The sequence below is a fragment of the Cupressus sempervirens genome, chromosome 1, assembly GCF_028749045.1.
Source record: "Cupressus sempervirens isolate cs-2001-9-10 chromosome 1, ASM2874904v1, whole genome shotgun sequence".
Classification (NCBI taxonomy): domain Eukaryota; kingdom Viridiplantae; phylum Streptophyta; class Pinopsida; order Cupressales; family Cupressaceae; genus Cupressus; species Cupressus sempervirens.
The window spans coordinates 600,531,684-600,537,683 of NC_143118.1; positions in this window are offsets into that span (position 1 = coordinate 600,531,684).

The window sequence follows — 6,000 nt, forward strand, 5'->3', positions numbered from 1 at the left end:
AGGATATGCTATTGGTGGCGAATGGAAGTGGAAGGAAAAACTATGTTTAGAGTTGCTAAGAAGTTTAACAATGTGAAATAGATGATTAAAGTCTAGAATAAGATGGATTTTGGCCATATTTTTCAAGACAAAGAGGAGTTGTCTATCAAGCTCACTTCTATTTAGGACACTATTCAACAGGATGGGTATAATGATTTGAATAGGAACATTGAGATGTCTATTCTAACTAACTTGCACAATATTATAAGAAAAGAAGAGAAGTTCTGGAAGTAAAGATCAAGAATCAATTTGCTTAAAGAGGGTGATTAGGACACCAGGTTTTTTCATATTTCTACTTTTAGGCATAGAGAAAATAATAGAATATTAGGTTTACAAAAGGGGCTGGATCTTTTGACAAGAGAAAATGATATTTCTGCTGAGGTTGTTTCTTATTTCTCTTCTCTTCTATCCTAGGATCCCTTGTTATTAGAGGTGGATCAGAATGAAATTATCTCTTGTCTCCCATATATTATTCAACTCCATCATAAAAAATGTTGAGGGTGATCCCAAAAGTGCAGGAAGTTAAAGTAGCTTTGTTTTATTTTCTTACTAACAAATCCCCTAGACTGGATGGTTTTCCAACTTTCTTTTTCCAAACTTATTGGGAGGTGGTTATGGAAGATGTGGTGAAGTTTGTTCAAGAATTGTTTGGAGCAAGAAGCATTCTAAAGAAAATCAATTCTACTTTCTTGGTCCTCATTGCTAAAGTTCTTAGGGCCAATTCTTTAGATAAATTTAGACCTATTAGTCTTTGCAATTCTTTCTACAGGATTATCTCAAAGGTGTTAACTTCTAGAATTCTTAAAATTCTCCCTTTGATTATATCTCAGAAATAAATGAGTTTTGTCCCTGGAAGAAAAATATTGGATTCTATCATGATGGTTCATGAAGTGATTCATTCCATGGAAGTAGGAAAAAGAGAAGGTATGCTTATTAATTTGGATTTTTCTAAAGCCTATGATTGGGTGGATTGGACTTTCCTTGGTTTGGTGCTTTAGGCTTTTGGCTTTGATCAGAAAGTTTGCAAGCTTATATCTTAGCTTATTTCTACTTCTTCTCTTGAAATCTTGGTAAATGGGGCTCCCTCAAATTTTTTCAAACCTTCGAGAGGGTTAAGATAGGGTGACCCTCTCTCTCCTATTTTTTTCATTATCATGGTTGAATGTATTGTAAGGTTGATTGAGAGGAATAAACAAGAAGGGAGACTTAGGGGGATCAAACCATCTTCAAGGAGTGCTTCTTTTTCTCACCAACTGTTTGTTGATGATACTATTATGGGAGGGGATGCATCTATTAAGGAGGCAAAAGTGATGAAGGATATTCTTGATGTGTATATCAGAGGATCAAGACAACATATTAATTGGGAGCAAAGCTCTATTTTCTTCATTAATACTCTAGAGGATAGACAAAGAAAAATTGCAAGGATTCTTGGGTGTGGAGTGGGAAAGCTCCCTTTTACTTATCTTGGTCTCCCTATGGGTACTAACCCTCTTGATTCTTTCTAGAATGGGATTCTTGATAGGTTTATCAAGAAGTTGGTGGGGGTGGAAAGGGGCTTCTCTTAGTCAAGCAAGCAAACGTCTTTTGGTTAAATCCACTCTTCAGAATCTCTCGATGTATGCCCTGAGTCTATTCGAGATACTGGTTAATTTTGTTAACAAAATGGAAAAGATCTAGAGGAATTTTCTTTGGTCTAGACTTGAGGGTCAGAAAAGATATCCCCTTGTGGCTTGGGACAATTTCTATCTTCCTAAGTGCTATGGGGACCTAGGAATTAGGAAAGTAAAGCATCTTAATAAGGCTCTTCTAGCTAAATAGATTTGGTGCATCTTTACTAGTATAGGGAAATGGAGAGATATTTTTGTCAATAAGTATGTTAGAAGACCTACTATTTAGTTCTTGCTCAATAATGAAGACATCTCGAATGGGTCTGTCATTTGGAATGGAATCCTTAAGGCAAGGGACCTGGCCAAAGCTAAGACTAAGTGGAAAGTGAGTAATGGTGATGACATTCTATTTTGGCATGATAATTGGTTGATTCAAGGCCCGCTTATAAATAATCCTATCTTTGAAAACTAGTCAAATATTTGTATAAGGAAATTTGGTTTGAAAGTTATTGATTATAGAACAGACCAGGGTTGGAGAGACCTGTCTTTCATTTTAGATTACCTCAAGCCGATTATGATAATGTTTAACTCTATGATTTTTAATAACAAGAGGGATGAATTAATATGGGGAGACAACCCTAATGGTTGTTACTCGGTTGCATCAAGATATATCTCTCTTTGGAGCTTGAATGAGAAGCCCCCTTGGGCTAAAGCCTGGTTACCTGGTCTTACCCCAAAGATTAATATTTTTTCTAGATGGCTTTACAAGAAAAAATTCTTACCAAGGATAATTTAATCAAAAGAGGACATTATATGCCTAATAGATGTATACTATGTAAGCATCAAATGGAATTGGTTAATAATATGTTTTTCCATTGTCTTTATTTAAGGGAGGTTTGGGATAGCTTAACCAAGAACCTTGGGGTAAGTTGGTGCAAGCTAGGTAATGTACTAGATTTCTTTTTTTAATGGAATAGTATGTTTAAAGGTAGAGATTTTCAAGATTTAAGTACCTGGTCTTTGCCTCATTTCTGTTTGGGAGTCTAGAAGGAAAGAAACAATATAACCTTTAGAGATAGAGAGGAACTTGATTTTTCTCTGGCAAAAAAGATATATAGAAGCATGAAGGAAAATTACCAAGTTAGAAAGGGAGGAGATGTTGAAAATGGTAGTAATAAGAAGGAGAAAGATAAGGATAGGAGGACGAAAAGATAGGAGGTGAAATGGATGCTCCCTCCTGAGGGATGGCATAAAGAAAATTTTGATGGTGCAGCTAAAGGAAACCTTGGACCTTCGAGTTGTGGAGGTATCATTAGAAATAGCTATGGTGGAGGGGTGGCAGCTTTTTCCCATCCTTTGGGTTATTAGACAAACCATTATGTAGAAGCCAGTGTTGCATGCCACATGGTGAAATTAGCTTTGGACATGGGAGTTAAAAAATTATGGTTGGAGGGGGATTCAAATAACATCATAAGGTGTATTAAAGGGGTCACCCAACCATCATTGTCCATAGCTAATATTATTAAAGAGACCCACTCCTTTCTTGGCAATTTTGAAAGTGTCCACATCACCCATGAATATAGGGAGGAAAATTATGGGGTAGACTAGTTTTCCAACAAAGCATTTTGCAAGAAAAGGGGATGATTTGGAATTTGGGAAAAAATATCCCAGAAGAAGTGAAAAGCCTAATTGAGCTGAACAAAATCGAGGGAGGTATGATGGATATCTAATTGTTATAATGGTTATTAATGAGAGTTGGGGTTTGAGTATTTATAATTAAGGCATTTATGGAAAACGTAGTTAGATGAGGTTACTTCTTGGGTCAATTTTTTGTCTTCCTTTACCATTTTTGAGGAAAAGAAAGACATATAAGCAATTATTAGAGAGGTGGCCATCAAGGTTTTCAGAGGTTGGAGAAGAGATATCAGAGATCAGAGTTTATGAGAATAGTTAGTGTTGAAAATATAGAAATGGTGGGGGAAAGAAGTAGGAAGGAACCTATTGGTGAAGCAGGTAAATGGAAGCAAAGGACTAAAGTCTAGGAAAAGTTGGAGAAGGGTGCTATAGCCAACTATATCACTAAAATTCATGGTTTTGACCCTACGATCACTAACAGTATGGTTGATTCATGGAAGGATGGGATGGTCAAAGTGGATGGGGTTCCATTTCAAGTCACTAAGGAAGTCATTGCTCTTGTGACTGAAATTTTTGGCAAAGGGGTTGAAGTTTTATAGAGATAAGAAGGTGTCAGTGAATGTTGTGAAGGATTTTGCAAAGAATACTGAGGAGAGAAATTAACTGGTAAAGTGTGAAACTTACTATGAAATGGATTCAATCAAGAAGTTATGGAGGTATTTTCTACGGGCTATTAAAGAGTATATTTCTTTGGACACTAGATTTGATAGAGTAAGAACACACCATTTTGTTTTGCTCAATCACTTTCACTATGGTATCAAGATTTCATTCCCTTTTTATTTATATACTTCAATGTGTAAGGGTATTTCTTGGCATAAGAAGAAACCCTCTATGAATCCGTCCCTGCATGAAGGTTTATTGCTTCTAATTTATGAGCATTTCAAGTCTTAGACCATAAGCAAAACCTACTTGTAGGGTATGGATGCATCTATGGATACGAGAAGTTCTAGCTTCTCATCTGATTCAGAGGATGTCCAAAGTATTAGTTCTTTCCCCTATTCATCCTCAGGAATAATACAAGGAGAAGAAAGATCATGAGGGAGGAGCGGTGGTAATTAAGGATAGGCATATGGCCTAGAGAAATTTTAATGTAAGAATTTCCAAAATGGGTATTGTCAGAGAGGCTATGAACCCACTAATTTTAGAAGAAAAATAGGGTCCGCTCTAGTTGGAGGATCTCATTGCTGTAGAAGCATCCTGGGTTTCCTTGCAATCCTACACTTTTTCTCTTTCTACTAGTGACTAGCAAGTTCTTATTTGCTGCCAAGTTCCTTTGGTTTCTGAGTGAACTCTTTGGATGAAAAGTCATTCTTAGTTGTTGTCAAGTTCCTTTGGTTGCCAAGTGAATTCTTTGGATGCTGAGTGAATCCTTTGGTTGCCGAGTGTCTTAGATGCTGAGTGATTTTATTTGGTTGTTGAGCATTACAAGATGCTGAGTTTGTAGTTGTTGCTGAGTGATTCCTTTGGATGCCAAGCTTATGTGGAGGCAGAGTGCCAATTTTCATTTTTCGAGTTGTCTATGTTTGGTTCTAGTTTTGGCCAACTCTACTTGCATTTAATTTCTGTTAGGTAGCTAATATTTGTAAAGAGTCAACTTGTGGCCTTTCTAGAATCTTTTGTAAGCCATCTTGGCAAGTATTTAAGGAAGTCTAAGGTTAGGTTTTAGGGGTAGTTAAGGATAGGGAGAGAGAAGCTAGAGGTCAAATTGCAAAAAGAAGATATGAGCTTGAAAGTGAGAGTTTAAAGATTGTAATTTGTATTGGCTTGAAGGCCTTATAGCTGGGCATGTATGAAGATATTTTGATGAATCAATAAAAGTATTTCACTCTTTTTCCTCCTTTTGTTGATGTTCCTTATGTTTTCTTTCATTGTGTTAACTCTTGCAGGGTGGTTTGGATAGCTGGGTGAGCCTTTGGCCCTAGTTATTCACCCTTTGCCTATGTCACTCATTGATCCAGCAATGATGGCCATTATAGATAATGCAAGGGAAAATGGCATGAATTTTCTTAATAATGCTAGAAATACTATGATTGACAATTTTAAGTCAATTAAATGACTTTACCATGGATTGGAGGAGTTCAGAGAAAAAATAGGCTAGTTGGAAAACAAAAGGAAGATGCCAAATTGTGGTAATTTGAATGAATAGGGGGATCGACTCAATTTGGCTGAGAAGAGAATCTAGAATTTGGAAAACTACAATCATAATCTAGAAAATCAGATGATATCCATTCTAAATTCTATCAATGATAATATCTCATCCCTTACTGGAATGCTAAAAGCTAGAGGTCTTCTGGATGAAAACGAGGAAAAGGATAGAGAAAGAGCCAAAATGGAAGAGGATGTGATGATTGACATTACCTTTAGTAGCATGGATTGGGATGGTTAGAAGAGGCAAGAGTAGATGGCTGAGGAGATTAACAAAGCCTATGAAACAGTGGAAATGATGCAAGAATTTGAGAGAAAGATAGAGGATTAACTTTGGTTTTTCTTTTCCTATCTTTTGGATTGTTAGACTGTTGTAGGTTTTTGGTTAGTTGGCTTTTTGTTTGTCTGTTGTATTGGCCCTTTGGTTGGTCTTCATTTTTTGGTTGGGCTTTAACTACTTATTATCAGCCTTTGGCTTTTTGTCTATCTGTTGTATTGGCCCTTTGGTTGGCCT